The 22384-nt window shown below is 47.8% G+C and overlaps 1 protein-coding gene across 2 annotated transcripts in view; it reads left to right on the forward strand.

Moving 5' to 3' along the window:
• Window positions 1–4883: 4883 nt before the first annotated feature.
• LOC136628348 (unconventional myosin-XVIIIa-like) overlaps window positions 4884–22384 on the forward strand; it is a 63052-nt gene continuing 45551 nt past the window's right edge. For both annotated transcript variants that reach the window (XM_066604167.1, XM_066604168.1), the window contains exon 1: window positions 4884–5058. The gene's annotated coding sequence lies outside the window, so the exon portion shown is untranslated. The remainder of the gene's footprint in view (window positions 5059–22384) is intronic.

The following is a 22384-nucleotide window of genomic DNA, read 5'->3' on the forward strand; positions in this document are numbered from 1 at the left end:
AAAGGGCCATCTGTATGGAATGAACCTAAAAAATAGAGAATGCTGCAATTTTTTTTCCTCCGTGAGTGAAAAATCGCAATTGGTTTTTGCTCATGTGCAGGTAAAATCTCTTTTCCGTTGCATGCTACGCAGGATATTTGCAGCTGAATCTGGAGGCGATCGCCTGCTCCAGATTCCGCGATGCAAATCCTCCCATGTGCAGGTGGCCTAACACATTGCTAAACTTTTTTCGTAGAACCTCATAAAGACACACACCAGCTGCTGCACAACATCATAATTCACACCTCAGCTGCTGCAGAACTTTATAAGATGTGTTACAGCTGCCACAGAGTGCAGGGACTAACCACAGCTGCAACTAATGGGGGCGCTTAGCCTGAAATTGCAATTATATTTACCCAATAATTACCCACCAGACATCTTTGATGGTGAAGCGGGTACACCACAGCTATTAGTTTTACAAAGTCTTAACCAAAATGACATTAACACAACATCTTCAGTTAACTTTTAAGAAAATGAAAGACCAGACACAAATCAACACCAAAACATGCTCCAACCAATTATACAATCATCAGGAGGGAGGGTTTTCCTCTCACCAGAGATTGGTAGAAGGTGAGCACATGACCTCCGGGCCCTAATACATATAGCCTTTTGCCAGCCACTCCCCTTTTATACCTAAAAGTACCAATAGCATCTCTCATCCCCAAGAATCTTACAAGCTGTCCCTCTGCAGTCCCTAGACCTCTCGTTATACATCTCAGGGCTTCCTAGAACATCATTCTTCAAACCAGTTCTGCACATGTTGGTCCCGATAACACAGTGCATTATCCTTCTGAAATATCCCATTACTGAGGGGGTATATGATGTTCATGAAGGGCTGCAAACTGGTCGCTAACCAGTAAAACGTTGTGGGCACTGGTCAATGTCATTTTTAGGTGGACCAGTGGACCCAACCCATGTCATGAAAACACACTCCATACCAGTATGGAACCACCACTAGCCTGCACAGTGTATTATTGACAACTGGGATCCATGGATTCATAGAGTCTGTGCCACATACAAAAAAATTAGCACCATGCCTCATCAAACTATGGCACGTTAGCAGAACTGTAGGTCCAGTTAGCAGGTGAGGTAACTGAGGCACTCTGGTGGGTCTTCTGCTCCCATGACTTATGGAAGCTAAAGAATGCTGCATCAACCTGAGGCTTCATTCACACGAGCGTACATAGGCTCCGTTTTCACGGCCGGCCGATATGTACGCGACCCATCTGATGCATTGATTTGCAATTCCTCAGTTTAGATGGCAATGCGTTAAAACGGCCAACCGTGAAAGATAGCGTGTACGGTGTGTATTCCGGTCGCCCGTTTTTACACCAGCTGGAAAAGATAGTTGAGGAACTAGGAGTGGATAGGTGGAGGTAAGGGGGTGGGAGTTTAGCAGAGCTAAATTCTCTCCCCCCGTCCTACGGTATCTGAACAGTCTGAACGGATGCATAGACAGGAGATGCTGCCGTGACATGGTCACGGCTGCCTCTTGTTCATGCGGTTTTCGGTCTCGCCGTGGCCCGAAAATCGCAGCACCCATGTGAAAGAGCCCTGAGGGCCTCCTGCGTTGACTGTGGACGTGATTTCTGCCGGAGTTGCTTGTCTGTTGTCAATCATGATGCACCTGCAGATGGTCAATGCACTGTCTGCTCTAGATAATACTGCCTTCTATGATGTTTTCCTACTACACATGATACTGTGGATCAAGGAATGTAAAAGGCGCGCACAACTTTGGAAATGGTATGTCCCATCCGTCTGGCATCCACTATCATGCCTTGTTCGAATTCCGATAATCTCGCCGGGAGCACACTGACCAGTGTTCAACCTCACTCTGAAGATAACACCTCACAACTTATATAGGTGTAGGCGTTCCCAAGTCGTCACCTGAGCTAACGCTACTGCATAATCAATTTTCATACAGTTGCAGCTATTGCAGTATATAATATAAAAATATGTAGTAGTTAATCATTTTAATTTAATATAACTCTGAGCAATTAATCACATTAATTCAATTAACTCACCTTTGTAAAGACAAACGATTCTGATGAAGACTCAGACAACAGCCAGCATGCTACGATAGCTGCAGGCTGGATGACTTTTCTGGTTGCCTATAAAAGGCATGCCCAGAGTTGCCCATGTGCAATGTATATACGACAAAGCTGAAGTTACATATATTTTTTCCCTTGTTAATTAATATGAAAATATTCTTTGAATGCAATATTAATGTGATCATGCGAGCTGCATGATCAAATGTCTGTATGTACAATACTATGTGAGCCCCATGACAAATCATATATACTGTAAGCTATAGGTAGAACTTAAGAAACGCAGTCCAGAGTTATAGGTGGTCGTGAAAAGTGTGTGTGTGTGTGTGTGTGTGTGTACCCAGGACTGTGACTGTACCAAGAGGGCGCCCTCTACATCTAGATGAAAGAAGGTTTCTACACCAACATAGAAAGGGGTTCTTTACTGTAACAGCAGTAAGACTGTGGAACTCTCTGCCTGAGTATATGGTGATAGAGAACTCAATAAAAGTTTAAGAGGGGCCTGGAGGCCTTTCTTGAGTGTTACAATAGTACATGGTATAGTCATTAATTACTTCAGAAGGGTTGGAGATCCCGGAATTATTCAGATTGCCAGACTTGGAGTCAGGAAGGAATTTTTTCCCATAATTGAGGAAAATTGGCTTCTACATCACTGGGTTTTTTACCTGCCTCTGGATCAACATTGGAGGGGGGATGGGATAGGCTGAACTGGATGGACATATGTCTTTTTTCAGCCTAACATACTATGTTATTATGTAATATTTGTGTTCCAAGTAAAGTTTCAATTTTATGTATAAATTGTCTCCGCCTCCATCTGTCAGTGCTGTGTCATTGCATATGTCCTACTTCACTTTACATATGTGCCCCACTTTACAGTTATTAATGCTTTTATGACCCAGGCTGGGTTCACACTGGTCGTATTCCCGACGGATATCCCGCGGTCTGGCCGCAGCAAAAACCGCGAGATTTCTGCCGGGAGAACTGCCGCGGAATAACCTGCGTCAGCTTTAAAGCGGCCCGGCCGCTCGCTTTTCCGTTGCGGCCGGCACTCCCATAGAGGAGAGCGCAGCCGCGATGAAAGTAAACAATAAATAGACATGCTGCATCTTTTGAAACCGCGGCTCCGGATTGGCCGTCCCGTGTGGACGAGATTTCTGAGAAATCTCGTCCACATGGCTGGCTAATCCCGAGATTAGCGGCCGCGGGCGGATTTGCTGCGGCGAAATTCCATGCGGCAAATCCGCCCTGTGTGAGCCCAGGCTTAGGCTTCTTGCCCACGAGCGCATATCCGCCGGCCGTGAAAACGCTACGTTAGTTGGGAAAACTTTGGTGAACGGGCACACAAATCAAACGTTTGTGCGCCTGTTTAGACGGCCTAGTGAGCCCGGTGCAAATGCGCCGAGCTCACCGGGCCATTGCCCATTTCCCCTCCCTTCTCATCGCAGGCTTACCTGTCTTCCTCCCCTCTCGTTCTGTGCAATATGAGGGGGCAGGATGGGGCGGAGCTAAGCGCCGGTCCGCCCCACCTCCTCCCATTGATAGCTATGGACAAGGGGCGGGGACAGGGTGGACACTTAGCTCCGCCCCATCACGCCCTTGTCCATAGCATCAATGGCAGGAGACAGGGCGGATCAGCACTTATCTCCGCCCCCGTCCCACCCTCTCCCATTACACAGAACGAGAGGGGAGGAAGACAGGTAAGCCTGCGATGAGGCAGGAGGGGAAATGCCGGCCGATATGCGCTTATGTGAAAGAAGCCTTAGGCTGGGTTCACACACACCAGAATCCCGGCGGAAATCTCGCGGTTTGGCCAAAGCGAAAAACCGCAAGATTTCCGCTGGGAGAAGCGCTGCTTCAAAACCCATGGCACATAGTCGCGGGTTTTGAAGCGGCCTGGCCGCTCACTATTCTGCTGCAGCCGGCGCTCTCATAGAGGAGAGCACGGCTGCAGCGGAAGAAGAAAAAAAATGAACATGCTGCAGCCATCGAATCCACATGGCTGGCTAACCGTGGGATTAGCAGCTAAAGGCGGGTCTGCCTCGGCGAAATTCCAGACGGAATTTCCGCGGCAAATCCACCCCATCTGAACTCAGCCTTAGGGTGCGTTCACACGAGCGTAGGCGTATTTACGTTCGCACGAGCGCAGCGTATAATCGCCTGAAAAGAACGTTTTTCACTGATCATGACCAGAGCTAGAAAGCGTATTTTCGTTTGTTCCTACTTTTCAAACGGTCTTTTCGGCCATCGAATATTCGCCGGCACGTATTTCGGTCGCGTATGTCCGTTTTTCCGCGGGTTGCCGTTTTTACGCGCCGTAAAATCGCCCATGTGAACGAATACATTCGAAACCATTGCCTCAGATGGTCACGTATATATGTTTGGTCGCAAAAACGCGCCGTTTATGCGCTCGGGTGAACGCACCCTTAGGTCTGATGAAGAATTGTTTCAGTCACTTCTCTCGTGGGTATTTGCCCTAGTGTCAAGTGGCCGGTTATCTGTTGTTCCAATTCTTAGAGTACATTTGCTGGGCACTGAAGTCCAGAGAACACGTACCTGGCTGCTGCTCTTCAATCTGTCCGGCTTTCTGAGGATTGTAGATAGGAAAACTTAAAGTTTGCGAACAAAATTATTCAGATTTGATGCTACAATCTAGGATATAGAGATACTACTATGTTCTACTAAACATTGCGCAGTGTTATACTAAATGTTATCCTCAAATATTCTGTTTGGTCAAACCTTTTTTATAGATTCTTTAGAGTAAAGTTCATTATACGCCGTGGTAAGTCCTACGACTGTCAGCAGTCATGTTCTTCTATACATCCCCTTTTCCAGAAAACTAGCAAAATTTACAGGTGCTCATCTGAGTAGGACTTACAGTATATGAGTAAATGTGCGCACACAGCTATCCGGAGAACAAGTCACAGCAAGACTAACAGCATGCCAGAAGAAGAAGGATCTTAGACAGTCTAAGGTAAGCTTGTTTTACTACTAAACTGTCTAATAGCTCAATGATACTGTTGTTTTACAAGAAGCAAGGGAGAGGATAATATTACTCAACAAACTGAATTTGTGGCACACTGACACAAATCTGCCATTTACTAGACCCCTCTTTAGGCCCCCTGTCCACGGCAGTGATTTCGACGGCGGTAAATTGCCGGCGAATTACGCCGGCTGAAGCTTTCCATAGCGTTGCTATGGAAAGCGCCGGCCCCGTGTCCACGAGCAGAGAATCATTGCATTTCTCCGCTCCCGGCCCAGAAATTGGCAGCATGTGAATTGCTGGGCCGCGAATTGCCGGGCCGCAAATTGCATTGGCATGCTGCGAATTTTCCCGATTCTCCACGGTCAGCCTATTTGTCAGATAGGCTAAACTGCGGAGAACCGTCTGCCGGCTCCTGCTCCCGGGCGGCGGTTCCCTGATCTCTGCCGTGGGATACTGCAACACCTGTGGACAGGGGACCTTAAAGGGGTTGTCCCACGCCGAAACGGGGTTTTTTTTTTTTCAACCCCCCCCGTTCAGCGCGAGACAACCCCGATGCAGGGACGTAAAAAAAAAAAACGCTCAGCGCTTACCTTAATCCCCGCGCTCCGGTGACTTCTATACTTACCGGTGAAGATGGCCGCCGGGATCCTCTTCCTCCGTGGACCGCAGCTCTTCTGTGCGGTCCATTGCCGATTCCAGCCTCCTGATTGGCTGGAATCGGCACGTGATGGGGCGGAGCTACACGGAGCCCCATTGAAGAAAGCAGAAGACCCGGACTGCGCAAGCGCGGCTAATTTGGCCATCGGAGGCCGAAAATTAGTCGGCACCATGGAGACGAGGACGCCAGCAACGGAGCAGGTAAGTGAATAACTTCTGTATGGCTCATAATTAATGCACAATGTACATTACAAAGTGCATTAATATGGCCATACAGAAGTGTATAGACCCACTTGCTGCCGCGGGACAACCCCTTTAATCTTATAAAATAGACGCAGCTCTTTGACTATGCAAAGCACATTGTACTGTACATTGGTAATGTCTTAGACTACCTATGCACTACACCAATTCTCTAACTAGCAACATAAAGTCTTTTGAGTTACTCTAGTGTACAATGGGCAGTGAGAAGAGAGCTCTGGCCATCTTGGAGAACCAAAAAGGGGTTGTGAATCAACAAATTTATAGCAAGATGTCACAAACAAAGTTTGTCAGTTAATATTACTGAACAGCTCCAATCCCGGAACAAATTTGTGTCCTTTAGCTATAAAACTGTAGACTGTGTAGGGTTGGAAAATGCAATAACAGCAAATCCATAGCAAAGTATAAGACAGGACAGACTGGTTTCTCAAGCACAGCCATAATAAAAAAGTCTTAGTTGAAAAACATTATAAGGAGGTATATGGATGGCAAATACAGGAGCAAAAGGAAGACTTTGTAAAATAAGTACTTGTCTTGATTTTTCAAAGATAGTTGGGTAGAGCAGTAACTTGAAGTCTCTGGGCCCCCTCAAGCACCAGGACATGGGTGCAACTGCTATAACTTCAGCCCTGATGCTACGGCTATGGTGGCTGGGTCACTCATAAAAAACTGGTCATATTGATTTATAAATTGGGACTTGGAGCAAATGTAGAACTAAAGATAGAAATATGATATATACATCTGTAGTGGCCCAGAGTTAGAGTGTCTCTCTGTGATGTTGTGTCTTCTTTTTGTGTATTGTATTCGTGTTTGTCTATGTGTTGTGTTGATTCAACCTATGTTAATTATGTGGTCTGTCTCCCTACCATGCTGAGCATGTGACATATGAGGGGTTAGTCAGGAGCTTTTGGGGGAGGGGCCAGAGTAGAGTGGTAGTCAGAGAGGAAGAGAGAAAGGTGTGATGTGAGAGAGAGCAGCAGTGAAGGTTGGTCAAGATCGTTTGTGAAGATGTGATCTGAAAAGGAGACCGTATGAGGAGACCAGAAAGCTGAAGCTTACCCGTGCCGAGTCCCGGGCTTAGGCCCGCAGCTATGGAATGTGTTTCCTTCAGAGGTGGCGAGGAGCAGATCCTGTTCAGTAATTAGACTGATGAGAGTGGCTAAACAGAGGAAAGTGCAGTGTATGTGATACGTGTCAAACAAGTAACAGGTACACCCCAGTAACGGTCCGACAGATAACTGAGACTGTGGATATTCAAACGGAAAAGTTAATTCTGGATACAAACTTGTTGAGGGAAAAATAAGGAGAAGGAGTGTTTGCATTGTTATGCTGAAGACAGTTTAATGCTGTGTAATGTAGAAATTAGCATTTGACTATTCAAGTAAAAGACATCTGTGTGCCTTGATTCCTTGATTGTGGGCTTTGTTATTTACTGTGTTCACTACAAAGGGGCACTGGCGTCACGAAAATGAACAGGTAATAAATCAATCCAGCATCGTTATGCTGGGCCCTGCATACGGCTGGGCCGACAGCTATGTGAGGTTTGTGAGGGAGAAGATGGTAGTGCCACCTGTGACCATGGAAGAGTTTACCCCACCATCTTTCCCTGACCATGTCCGCTACACATCGAACACTATTTTCCTTATAGAAAGAAAGATGAATTTCACTGGAAAAAATGTGAATTTACTGAATAAAAGCTAGTGTAAAATACCTGGCAATACTAACTCATGCTACCTACTTACATGAAAGTACTGCAGGGGGTGCGCAGAAGAAATGGTCACTATGGCATTGCTATGGAGAGCGCAGCCGCCCTGTCCACAAGCGGAGAATCATTGTGATTCTCGACTCGCGGCCGGCAATTCACAGCATGCTGCGATTTGCCGCGATTCTCCGCAGTCAGCCTATCTGTCAGATAGGCTGACAGCCGAGATACGTCTGCCGGCTCCTTGACAGGCAGCCTAAGGAAAACCCTGGAGAGACTTAACTAGTGCAAGGAATTCAATTATGCTATTAAGTATTTTTAACCCACTATAAAAGCAGTACATTGTCCTATTAACCATGAAAGCTGCAATGTCTCATATGTTCTGCATAGAGGGAAGAACTCTAATATTTTGATAAGAAAATAACATATGCTGAGGGCCGAGCAGGGTGGAGCAATAAGGTCACAATCCAGATTGTAGGAAACAAGAGAGGTGAAAAGACTGCATTCTTCTCCATGAAAAGGTGTGTTCTAGAATTCTAATAGCTCTCCACCAGTTGGAAGGTTTTTGTTTGCCTCATATATTTTCTGAAACAGATAGGCACTTTAAAAAAAAAGTACATTTCATAAGATTTCCACAGAAATATTATGTTTTGTAATCGGTAAAATAGAAGATACAGTATAGCAGATCTGTTAAGAATTTTCTTATATGTGTAACAGATTTTTTCCTGTGAGTGAGAACTCATATCCATGGCCGTATGCATAAAACGCTGTGTAGATCATAGGTCAGCAGTAGTTTCCTCCCTAAAAAACAAGTTTAAGCCTTGTAAAATGTAAACAATAGTGTCACCTTGTTTATAGCTGCAACCATGTGGATTTTGTGCTTAAGCTAAGTATTGCAACCGCCAAGAGTATTGATGTTGTCAAAGCTGTTGTACAAAGTTGCTGTTTAACAAAGGCTTGTGCATGGCAATGCAAGATGAATTCATAGACTTTAAAAATGTACAAGAGTTTCCAACAAGCTTTCTAAAATATAAGAGGTTCTCCTTATCCACTCATTTGCTGCTGTTTGCACCTTGTTTCATGTTTATAAGTTCTCATTTTCAGGTGGTCATTTTTCTGCTGCCATTCTGCTTGCAATCCAGTTTCAGGCAGGGAGCATGTCGCAAGCTGACCCATCTAACAGTACTTCACTGTCCTGCACTTCCTTTCTCTCACTTCCCATACTGCATTGCTTTGTATAATCACTGCCAGCACACCTTTGCTTCTGTGGGTTCTATCCGGTGTAGCTAGGGTTAATGTCTTTGGTCCTGTCTAGTTAGGTTAATTGGTCCTGCAGCTGTTAGCTGAGGTAGTGCCTGGTAATTGACAGCTCTGTCAACCAATCAGTTTCTCCCCACTCCCTATATAACCCAGCTCTCCCTGGTTGGGAGTGCCAGTTATACGTCATTGTTCCTAATCAAGTAAGCTTGCTCAATGCTCCTGTGTTCTGGTTTGTTCCCCGTGTTTCTGTTTGTCTTGCATTTTGTGTTCTTGTCTTTTATTTATTGTCAGTTTTTATTTGTCCCTGGTTTACTTTATTATGTTTCCCCTCTGACCTTGGACCTGTCCTTGTGGTAGAAGTGGGGTCATTCCTTTCGGAATGGGTGCTCTGCACAAGGCTGGTTCTGTCGGAGGGTTTCAGAGTGCCTGGTTTTGCACGCTACCTCTCAGTTTTGTCCGCTCCTGCATCTAGCTTTGTGTAGGAAACTAACACATCAGTCCTGACTGCTCCAGTGCCAAGTCATCTCAGGGGTTTGTTAGTCCAGGATAAATTTAACAGTCTCTCGTCCAATCAGCAGGGAGGCATTACCTGAATGCTTTCTCCTGCTTTCCCAAGGTGACTCAAGCATTCAGAGAAATTCTGGACAACTGGTTAGTAAACGTAAAATAATGTGCAAACACATACACATTGTGTAACAGCAGGAGAGGCAGAGATTGTAGAGATTGCAAGCACTGTGTCTGCAGATCTGTCAGCTTGTGAGTGCAGAGGAGCATCCTGTGAAGATAGCTCCTCTATCATATTCTATCATCCAGTAACTACAGAAGCTCAATGCCTAGCAACAGGCAGTGGATTGCAAGTGGGCTGCAAGGGAGGCCCCTAGTGGCAGCCACTTCAAGCTTGATTTACAGTGGTAAAATAACATTTTTAATAAAAGTATATTATCATATTCATAGTAATATACTTTCATTAAAAAGTATATTACCATCAATATTCATTACACATTTTATTAGATGAGCATAGGTTATCAGAAAAGTAAGTGCCCCTTTAAAAGAAAATGAGAGACAGTTAGGAAAACAAGTGAGATTACTAGCAAGAATTTATGAAAGACATGTCCTGGTCAGATTTCATCACGGCATGATTTTTAGTGCAAAATCCAACAATTCAAAACAGCCAAAAGACTGACAAAAAGGATTCTGCAAACTTTTTTTCCATGCTATTTATAAACTAGGCAAAATAATATAATATGTGTTATTCTAGAGCACAGTGCACGCAAAAATAACAAAAAAAACATTAAATGTTAATAAATAATAGGGAAAGATCTCCAGCTATCTGATTACCATACGACCAGAGTGAAAGAGTATCACCTTGTTCTTTCAACCCTCTCAACTACATTCATTTTTAAACATGTTCCCAGATCTATCTGTTTCATTGTGAGTGAGGATCACTTTATTTACCGCTCACTTTCTCATGGAGTCAGGTACTTTTATATTTTCTTCTCCTTTTAGAATGTTGTTTGTTTTAGAATTCTAGACTATTTAACTCAAATATTCCCATTTTATAAAATGTATAACATTGCTTTCCAATTGGTGGGTGGTAACTGTTGGGAAATTGGAAAAGCTGGAACCCTGAATTGGGGGGGGGGGGGTTCTGGCATTCAGATTCACACCAATTCGATAATAATGCCATATGTGCAATGCTAACTCCAGCTGCCTAGTTAATGCAATCTAAGTAGCCACTCCTGGCTGTATCCTTGTTGTATTCTAAACTGCATAATAAAATCAGTATTACCATCATAGCCACGTGCGTGGTTTCCACGCGTGTGAGCTGTATGAAGTGTGAGCTAAATCGAGTGTTTCACTCCTTTAGAAATGGCATTTCAACAGGGCAGGAGACAGGTAGGCCACAAAGTCTGCCTAAATGCCTTGCACTTCACAACTATCACTAATGATCACCTGTATTCTCATTTTTGCTGTTTGCTTTAGAACCTATTTCCAAAGCCCACCTAAGGTGCACTTTATTCAAATCAGCCCATCTCTCCTATCCTCACCCATGGACAGTTTACATACACTCTTTACTTTCTTACTGAGCCTCAAACTCCCTAATGCCACTAAATAACATAGCAGCCACCCTCATAAATCTCCCAACCACCTGCTCACCCTTGCTATCCTGCTGCTAGTAGCAGCTGAGGATATTCCTCCCAATCCTGGTCCACCCTCCACTGCTCCTAACTATTACCCTCTACCTGCTTCATTTAGAGACCCTTCAAGCCCAACTACTAGCCCATGCATACCCTTCGCTGACTCCTTTAAATGTGTGCTATACAACTGCCCGTCAGCATGCAATAAACTCCCCACCATCCATTACTTTTTCACTACTAAATCTCTAAATCTGCTAGCTCTCATAGAAACATGGATACAGCAGTCTGACGTGGCCTCCCTTCTGTATTGTCTTATAACGACCTGCAGGTCTCCCACACCCGAAGACCGTAAAGCAGGCGTGGTGGAGGAGTAGGTGCTCTACTCTCCCCGAAATGTAGCTACCAGGCCACCCCCCCCCCCCCCCCCCCCCGTTCCTTCACTCACTTTCCTTTTGTCCACTGCCCATGCGAGTAGCAGTTATCTATCACCACCCAGGTCCTCCCCACCTGTTTCTGGATCACTTTGACACCTGGCTCCCCCACTTTCTATCCTGTGAAATCCTGACCCTCATCTTAGGCAACTTTAATATCCCCATAACTGACCCCATCTCCCCATTTGCCTTTCAGCTTCTATCGCTCACCTCCTCTCTTGGTCTCTCACAGCCTCTTCCATTCGCAAAGATGGCAATCCTCTTGATCTGGTCTTCCTCCGTCTCAGCTCTGCTCCCACTTCACTAACTCCCCTCTCCTGCTCTCGGACCATAACCTCTCTTTCTCTGTCAAGCTCCCTAGCATCTCTCCAGACCCTCCTACCTACCGTATTTACAGGATCCTTCAGGCTGTTCACACCCAGGACTTTGCTGAGTCCCTACAGTCCTCTCTGTCCCCTATCTGTCTCCTATCTGTCTCCTCTCCTGCCCCAACCTGGCTGCGCATATTACAACCCCACTTTCAAACATGCCCGGGATGAAGCGGCACCCCCCGTGACCCAAATCATCCGGTGCAGACGTTGGCAACCCTGGTTCACACCCCAAACACGCTTCCTCAGGCAGTACTCTAGGCATGCTGAATGGCTGTGGAGAAAGTCGCAAACGTCCGCAGACTTTCTCCACTTCAAATTGATGCTCAGATCCTACAACTTAGCCCTCCACCATGCCAAGCAAGTCTACTTCACCTCTCTCGTCTCCTCACTATTTCACAACCCTAAATGACTCTTTGACACTTTTCTCTCCCTTCTCAGCCCTAAATTGCAGCCACCCATTATAGATCTCAATGCAGAAGATCTGGCTGCTTATTTCAAAAAGAAAGTCAACAAAGTCCGGCAGGAAATAATCTCCCAATCTCAGACTATCCCCGACCCTAGTTGCATAAGTACTGCATCTAGCTCCTGCTTTCTCTCTGTATTCAGACCAATGACAAAGGAAGAAGTCTCCAGATTGGACCCCACTGCTCGCCTCACCACCTGCGCTAGCGACCCTCTCCCTTCACACCTCCTCCGATCCCTCTCCCCAGTGGTTATCTCGCATTTCACCACTATATTTAACCTCTCTCTGACCTTTTGTATTTTCCCCTCCTCATTCAAACATGCTATCATATCCCCACTGCTAAAGAAACCGACTCTTGACTTGACCGATGCTGCCAACTACCGACCCATCTCCAACCTCCCCTTCATCTCCAAACTATTGGATCGCCTGGTTTACTCTCGCCTTATAGGCTATCTATCAGGAAACTCTCTTCTTGACCCACTCCAGTCTGGCTTTCGCCCTCTACACTAGACAGAAACCACCTGTACAAAAGTGTCAAGCGACCTCCTGACGGCCAAATGGAGGTGCGACTACTCTCTACTGATCCTCCTCAATTTCTCTGCAGCATTTGACACTGTTGAGCACAAACTCCTCCTCAGTGTGCTTTGCTCCATTGGACTAAAGGACACTGCCCTCTCATGGTTCTCCTCCTACTTATCTGACCGCATATTCAATGTCTCCGTTGCTGGCTCTACCTTTCCCCCCTCTTCCCCTTACTGTTGGGGTCCCCCAGGGCTCGGTCCTCGGCCCCCTCCTCTTTTCCATCTACACTGCCCCTATTGGACAAACCATCAGGAGTTTTGGCTTTCAGCACCATTTCTATGCTGACGATACCCATTTGTACACCTCCTCCCATTACATCACAGCAACAGTCCTCCATAACGCCACTGTCTGCCCACTGTCTCTAATACTATGTCCTCTCTTTACCTAAAACTGAACCTCTGAAAAACTGACCTACTGGTGTTTCTGCCCTCTACTAACTGACTTCATCCTGGCACCTCAAGAACATTGCAAGAATCTGACCTTACTGTGGACACACTAAAACCGCTTACTGTTGCCCTCATCCACTCTTAGTTCGATTATTGCTACTCACTGCTGATCAGCCTCCCCTGCGCCAGACTCTTTCCCCTCCAATCCATCCTGAATGCGGCAGCCAGGCTCATCTTCCTGTCCAGCCGCTACTCGGATGCCTCTGCCCTGTGCCAGTCATTGCACTGGCTGCCCGTCAAATACAGAATTCATTTTAAACTTACTACTCTCCTCCATAAAGCTCTCCATAGCACCGCGCCGCCCTACATTGCATCCCTCATCTCAATCCACCACCCAGCTCATGCCCTCTGCTCCGCTAACAAAATCAAATTAAGTGCCCCTTTAATACGAACCTTTCATTTCTGCCTCCAAGACTTTTCCAGAGCAGCATCAGTCCTCTGGAATGCACTACCAAAAACTAACCGGGCAATCCCTGACTAAACTTCAGGCGTGCTCTAAAAATGCACCTCTTCAGGTAAGCATAGCATATACCCTAAACCAAACCTCTCTGTACTCCGCCTGATAACATGCTCCCTGCCCTACTGATTGCAATCCCTGCTGTCCCATTATTTGTAGTATATAGGCTCCTTACCCCTACTGTTTCCATCAGCTGATTGCTAGACATAACCGTGGTTTTTGTATCTTTGTTTTTTGCTCACCCGTTTTGTAAGCGCTGCGGAATATGTTGGCGCTATATAAATATAGTAATAACATTTTAATAATAATAATAATAATTTGTTATTGTTACTATATAGTGATGCTAACATATCTTAAAGTGACCCTCTGGTTTTAACACAAAATTCTGTCCATCGAAAGGTGCAGGTGGGATATTGCCTGCAGATGATCTTCTTGGTGGTCTCTCCGTTCCACCTGTTCCATGTGTTATTTTTAGGTGGCCACAACCATCCTTAGACTACTTAATCACACATAGTGTATTGGTAGAGGTTGATCTACTAATGCACTATACGTGGTCTATTAAGGCCAAAATTCAATTTAAACTCACTACCTTCATCCATAAAGCCCTCCACAGCACTGCGCCCCCCCTACATTGCCTTCCTAATCTCAATCCATCACCCAGCCCGGGCTCTTCGCTCTACTAACGAAACTAGACTGAGCGCCCCTTTAATTCGAACTTCTCATTCCTGCCTCCAAGACTTCTCCAGAGCAGCACCGATCCTCTGGAACGCACTGCCAAAGGCTACCCGAGCAATCCAGGACTCGCAGAACTTCAGGCGTGCTCTAAAAACGCACCTCTTCAGGGAGGCATACCGCATATCCTAAACAAACCCCTCTGTACGCCACCTGATAACATGCTCCCTGACCTACTGACTGCAATCCCTGCTAGCCACCATCAACTGTCCCTGCAGTCATACTGTTTCTGCCATCACACGGCTAAATGTCTGACCATTGTCTATGTGTATAGCATCCCTAACTCTCCACCTCGCCATACCGCGCACATCTCCAGCCCCTTTACCTTCTGTATCACCCCATTACTTGTAGTATGTAAGCTCATTGGAGCAGGACCCTCACCCTTATTGTTTCCATCAACTGATTACTATGTAACCGTGGTTCTGTAATATTTGTACTTTTGTCTCTCTGTATTCCCCCTGTCTATGTAAGCGCTGTGGATTATGTTGGCGCTATACAAATAAAGATTATTATAATATTTTGCTGGAGTACAAGATGTCTTTTCCTGTGTAATTACACAGCGTATCATGCATCCTCATTTATGGGGACTTTTTTGAGCAGGAAAATAGAGCATGTTCCGGTTTTTGGTTTTTTTTGCAAGCAACTGAAATCAATGGGTTTTATATACTGTACATTGTGCATGCAAATTTTGTGTGTGCAAATACACCCCAGTAAAGCCAGCCTAAATGTAGTTTTATAACGTTTTTTGCCAAACTAGACTAGATGAATAAGATACCATTTGTACAGTAGCACGTGTTTAACAATGTGGTAATTTATACTGTTGTACTGACAAAATGTGGTATTTTAATTAAAAGGACTTTGTTGACTGCTATGGGGAAAACATGTTAGAAGATACATGCAAGAACATTTACAAAATGTTTCTTTGAGGCTTTGTTCATATCTGCATCACATGATCTTCTTGTAACCTCTAGCATAGATTCATTCAAAAATCACAGATAAATTAATAGTCAAGCTGTGTTATTTAGTCTGGGAAACAGACAGTTTAAAAAAAAGCGGTACAGACGCCATAATAGTCAATGGGGTCCGTTCATCTCTGTTGAGTTCTCTCATACGAAGGATTCGTTCAACCACAGTTTGTTTCGGGACAGGAAACAGGAACCCACAACACAAAACCTAGGTAGCCCCCCATTATCTTCTCCTCTGCTTTCGATATTGTCAGTCGATGAAGGACAGCTGTGGTAAGGGTGGCTTGGCAGGAGGGCATGCAATCCAACGATTAGGGCTTATTCTGATGAGTCTGGGCACAACTATGCTTGGTGGTATGGAGCATAAGTGCACCTGAATGAGGGGAATCCCTTCCCCTTTGCCAGCTTTTCAAACTCCCCGCCAGATTGCAGGAGTTTGAAAATAACCATGGGAAGATAGAGGCCGCCCGATCTTTAGTGCAGGTTCTATCTTTTCTCTGAAGCACAATTGGGGAGAAATTCACACTCATCGGAATCTGCCCTCAGGCTGAAAATCTGGCCACCTCTGTACACCCTGCCGAGTCTGTATTTACAGGCTGCTGTCAGCCTGTTGCCGGGATGTCACAAGGTGCAACCAATCACAGAGCCCTGTGGTCCTTCTCAGCCCACCCCATCCACAGCTACTGGCTGCTAGTTGTGTTTAATAGAGATGAGCGAGCACCAAAATGCTCGGGTGCTCGTTACTCGAGACGAACTTTTCGCGATGCTCCAGGGTTCGTTTCGAATAACGAACCCCATTGAAGTCAATGGGCGACCCGAGCATTTTTGTATATCGCCGATGCTCGCTAAGGTTTTCGTTTGTGAAAATCTGGGCAATTCAAGAAAGTGATAGGAACGACACAGCAACGGATAGGGCAGGCGAGGGGTTACATGTTGGGCTGCATCTCAAGTTCACAGGTCCCACTATTAAGCCACAATAGCGGCAAAAGTGGGCCCCCCCCCAACGTTTACTTCTGAAAAGCCCTCATTAGCAATGCATACCTTAGCTAAGCACCACACTACCTCCAACAAAGCACAATCACTGCCTGCATGACACTCCACTGCCACTTCTCCTGGGTTACATGCTGCCCAACCCCCCCCCCCCCTGCACGACCCAGTGTCCACAGCGCACACCAAATTGTCCCTGCGCAGCCTTCAGCTGCCCTCATGCCACGCCACACATGTCTATTTATAAGTGCGTCTGCCAGAGGAACCGGAGGCACACACTGCAGAGGGTTGGCACGGCTAGGCAGTGACCCTCTTTAAAAGGGGCGGGGCGATAGTCCACAATGCTGTACAGAAGCAATGAGAAATCCAATCCTGTGCCTCCTCCATCTGGGGCTACACACGTGGGCATAGCAATGGGGAAGCTATGTGCCACACACTATTCATTCTGTCAAGGTGTCTGCATGCCCCAGTCAGACCGTGGTTTTTTATAAATAGTCACAGGCAGGTACAACTCCGCAATGGGAATTCTGTGTGCACCCACAGCATGGGTGGCTCCCTGGAACCCACCGGCTGTACATAAATGTATCCCATTGCAGTGCCCTGGACAGCTGAGCTAACGTCAGATTAAATGCAGGTGGGCTTCAGCCCACACTGCATGCCCCAACCGGAGCAGGGTTTTTAATTCATAGACACAGGCAGGTACAACTCCCTATTGTGAAGTCCCTGTGGACCGACAGCATGGGTGGGTGCCAGGAAGCCACCGGCGGTACATAAATATATCACATTGCATTGCCCATCACAGCTGAGGTAATAAATTCATGTTTAATGCAGGTGGGCTTCGGCCCACACTGCATGCCCCAGTCAGACTGGGGTTCTTTAGAAGTGGACACATGTAGTTACAACTCCCTGTGGACCCACAGCATGGGTGGCTCCCTGGAACCCACCGGTGATACATAAATATATCCCATTGCATTGCCCATCACAGCTGAGGTAATAAATTCATGTTTAATGCAGGTGGGCTTCGGCCCACACTGCATGCCCCAGTCAGACTGGGGTTCTTTAGAAGTGGACACATGTAGTTACAACTCCCTGTGGACCCACAGCATGAGTGGGTGCCAGGAAGCCACTGGCGGTACATAAATACATCCCATTGCAGTGCCCAACACAGCTGATGTAACGTCAGCTGTAATGCAGGTGGGCTAAAAATTAATTTGATTACACTGTAGGCGAGGGCCCCCAAAAATTGGTGTACCAAGAGTACTAATGTACCTCAGAAAAATTGCCCATGCCCAACCAAGAGGGCAGGTGAAACCCATTAATCGCTTTGGTTAATGTGGCTTAATTGGTAACTAGGCCAGGAGGCAGCCCAGTTAAAATAAAAATTGGTTGAGGTGAAAGTTTCAACGCTTTAATGAGCATTGAAACGTCTAAAAATTGTTTATAAAAATTATATGACTGAGCCTTGTGGGCCTAAGAAAAATTGCCCGTTCGGCGTGATTATGTGAGGTTTCAGGAGGAGGAGCAGGAGGAGGAGGAGGAATATTATACACAGATTGATGAAGCAAAAAGGTCCCCGTTTTTGATGGGGATAGAGAACGATGCTTCCATCCGCGGGTGCAGCCTACGTATTGCTTAGGTATCGCTGCTGTCCGCTGGTGGAGAAGAGAAGTCTGGGGAAATCCAGGCTTTGTTCATCTTGATGAGTGTTAGCCTGTCGGCACTGTCGGTTGACAGGCAGGTACGCTTTTCTGTGATGATTCCCCCAGCCGCACTAAACACCCTCTCTGACAAGACGCTAGCCGCAGGACAAGCAAGCACCTCCAGGGCATACAGCGCGAGTTCAGGCCACGTGTCCAGCTTCGACACCCAGTAGTTGTAGGGGGCAGAGACGTCACGGAGGACGGTCGTGCGATCGGCTACGTACTCCCTCACCATCCTTTTACAGTGCTCCAGCCGACTCAGCCGTGACTGGGGAGCGGTGACACAGTCTTGCTGGGGAGCCATAAAGCTGTCAAGGGCCTTAGAGAGTGTTGCCCTGCCTGTGCTGTACATGCTGCCTGATCTCCGCGCCTCCCCTGCTACCTGGCACTCGGAACTGCGCCTTCGGCCACTAGCGCCGTCGTATGGGAATTTTACCATCAGTTTGTCCGCCAGGGTCCTGTGGTATAGCAACACTCTCGAACCCCTTTCCTCTTCGGGTATGAGAGTGGAAAGGTTCTCCTTATACCGTGGGTCAAGCAGTGTGTACACCCAGTAATCCGTAGTGGCCAGAATGCGTGTAACGCGAGGGTCACGAGAAAGGCATCCTAACATGAAGTCAGCCATGTGTGCCAGGGTACCTGTACGCAACACATGGCTGTCCTCACTAGGAAGATCACTTTCAGGATCCTCCTCCTCCGGCCATACACGCTGAAAGGATGACAGGCAAGCAGCATGTGTACCCTCAGCAGTGGGCCAAGCTGTCTCTTCCCCCTCCTCCTCATCTTCCTCCTCCTCACCGCGCTGAGATATAGACAGGAGGGTGCTCTGACTATCCAGCGACATACTGTCTTCCCCCCGCCTCCGTTTCTGATTCCAAAGCGTCTGCCTTTATGCTTTGCAGGGAACTTCTCAAGAGGCATAGCAGAGGAATGGTGACGCTAATGATTGCAGCATCGCCGCTCACCACCTGGGTATACTCCTCAAACTTTCCAAGGACCTGGCAGATGTCTGCCAACCAGGCCCACTCTTCTGAAAAGAACTGAGGAGGCTGACTTCCACTGCGCCGCCCATGTTGGAGTTGGTATTCCACTATAGCTCTACGCTGCTCATAGAGCCTGGCCAACATGTGGAGCATAGAGTTCCACCGTGTGGGCACGTCGCACAGCAGTCGGTGCACTGGCAGATTAAACCAATGTTGCAGGGTGCGCAGGGTGGCAGCGTCCGTGTGGGACTTGCGGAAATGTGCGCAGAGCCGGCACACCTTTCCGAGCAGGTCTGACAAGCGTGGGTAGCTTTTCAGAAAGCGCTGAACCACCAAATTAAAGACGTGGGCCAGGCATGGCACGTGTGTGAGGCTGCCGAGCTGCAGAGCAGCCACCAGGTTACGGCCGTTGTCACACACGACCATGCCCGGTTGGAGGCTCAGTGGCGCAAGCCAGCGGTCGGTCTGCTCTGTCAGACCCTGCAGCAGTTCGTGGGCCGTGTGCCTTTTATCTCCTAAGCTGAGTAGTTTCAGCACGGCCTGCTGCCGCTTGCCCACGGCTGTGCTGCCACGCCGTGCGACACCGACTGCTGGCGACGTGCTGCTGCTGCTGACACATCTTGATTGCGAGACAAAGGTTGCGTTGGAGGAGGAGGAGGAGGGTGCTTTAGTGGAGGAAACATACACCACCGCAGATACCACCACCGAGCTGGGGCCCGCAATTCTGGGGGTGGGTAGGACGTGAGCTGTCCCAGGCTCTGACTCTGTCCCAGCCTCCACTAAATTCACCCAATGTGCCGTCAGGGAGATATAGTGGCCCTGCCCGCCTGTGCTTGTCCACGTGTCCGTTGTTAAGTGGACCTTGGCAGTAACCGCATTGGTGAGGGCGCGTACAATGTTGCGGGAGACGTGGTCGTGCAGGGCTGGGACGGCACATCGGGAAAAGTAGTGGCGACTGGGAACTGAGTAGCGCGGGGCCGCCGCCGCCATCATACTTTTGAAGGACTCCGTTTCCACAACCCTATACGGCAGCATCTCCAGGCTGATAAATTTGGCTACATGCACGTTTAACGCTTGAGCGTGCGTGGCGGCGTACTTGCGCTTACGCTCAAACACTTGCGCTAGCGACGGCTGGACGCTGCGCTGACAGACATTGCTGGATGGGGCCGAGGACAGCGGAGGTGAGGGTGTGGGTGCAGGCCAGGAGACGGTAGTGCCTGTGTCCTCAGAGCGGGGTTGGATCTCAGTGGCAGGTTGGAGCACAGGGGGAGAGGCAGCGGTGCAAACCGGAGGCGGTGAACGGCCTTCGTCCCACCTTGTGGGGTGCTTGGCCATCATATGTCTACGCATGCTGGTGGTAGGGAGGCTGGTGGTGGTGGCTCCCCGGCTGATCTTGGCGCGACAAAGGTTGCACACCACTGTTCGTCGGTCATCTGCACTCTCAGTGAAAAACTGCCAGACCTTTGAGCACCTCGGCCTTTGCAGGGTGGCATGGCGCGAGGGGGCGCTTTGGGAAACAGTTGGTGGATTATTCGGTCTGGCCCTGCCTCTACCTTTGGACACCGCACTGCCTCTTGCAACCTGCCCTGCTGCTGCCCTTGCCTCCCCCTCTGAAGACCTGTCCTCAGTAGGCGTAGCAAACCGGGTGGGGTCAGTCACCTCATTGTCCTGCTGCTCTTCCTCTGAATCCTCTGTGCGCTCCTCCCTCGGACTTAATGCCCTTACTACTACCTCACTGATAGACAACTGTGTCTCATCGTCATCGGCCTCCTCACCCACTGATAGGTCTTGAGACAGTTGCCAGAAGTCCCCAGCCTCATCCCCCGGACCCCGGGAACTTTCCAATGGTTGGGCATCAGTCACGATAAACTCCTCTGGTGGGAGAGGAACCACTGCTGCCCAATCTGAGCAGGGGCCCGAGAACAGTTCCTGGGAGTCTGCCCGCTCCTCAGAATGTGTCATTTTCATGGAGTGAGGAGGCTGGGAGGAAGGAGGAGCAGCAGCCAGAGGATTCTGAGTTGCAGCAGTGGACGGCGCAGAACTGTGGGTGGACGATAGATTGCTGGAAGCACTTTCTGCCATCCACGACAGGACCTGCTCACACTGCTCATTTTCTAATAAAGGTCTACCGCGTGGACCCATTAAATGTGCGATGAATGTGGGGACGCCAGAAACGTGCCTCTTTCCTAATCCCGCAGCAGTCGGCTGCGATACACCTGGATCAGGAGCTCGGCCTGTGCCCACACCCTGACTTGGGCCTCCGCGTCCTCGGCCGCGCCCACGTCCTCTAGGCCTACCCCTACCCCTCAGCATGCTGTATTACCAGTAATGCAGAAACAGAACGCTGTAATTAAATGCGCCGCTTATTGGCCTGTGGTTGGAGGCTGACTTTGCTTACGGAACGCCAGGAAATAATTTGGCGCAAGCCTGCAGTAACACTTAGCTGGCTGCGTATGATTTTGTAGAACTACTACACCCAGCACAGACAGACCCAGAACACTGAGCACAGTGACAGGCAGGCCAAATAGATTTTTTGCCCAAATTTTTTTAGCAAAGGCCCACTGCCTATATTCAATCAATAATTAATATGTCTTCTGTCCCTGCCTAAGCACTTCTGTCCCTGGAGTATGTCACAGAACTGCACAGTGTTGCACTGTGAACTGCAACACAGCGGTGATTTCAGAGCCCAGACAGAGCCAGGAAATAATTTGGCGCAAGCCTGCTGTAACACTTAGCTGGCTGCGTATGATTTTGTAGAACTACTACACCCAGCACAGACAGACCCAGAACACTGAGCACAGTGACAGGCAGGCCAAATAGATTTTTTGCCCAAATTTTTTTAGCAAAGGCCCACTGCCTATATTCAATCAATAATATATGTCTTCTGGCCCTGCCTCCACACTTCTGTCCCTGGAGTATTACTGCAGGGCGCAATGCTCTGCATGGCCGATATACCAAAAAAAAAAAAAAATGTGCAACACTGCAAAAAGCAGCCTCCACAGTACTGCACACGGTTAGATGTGGCCCTAAGAAGGACCGTTGGGGTTCTTGAAGCCTACAATAACTCCTAACACTCTCCCTATAGCAGCTCCAACACGATAGCACTTTCCCTGATCTCTGTCAGAATGCATCTGTGGCGAGCCGCGGGAGGGGCCGATTTTTATACTCGGGTGACACCTGAT

The sequence above is a fragment of the Eleutherodactylus coqui genome, chromosome 5, assembly GCF_035609145.1.
Source record: "Eleutherodactylus coqui strain aEleCoq1 chromosome 5, aEleCoq1.hap1, whole genome shotgun sequence".
NCBI classification, from domain to species: Eukaryota; Metazoa; Chordata; class Amphibia; order Anura; family Eleutherodactylidae; genus Eleutherodactylus; species Eleutherodactylus coqui.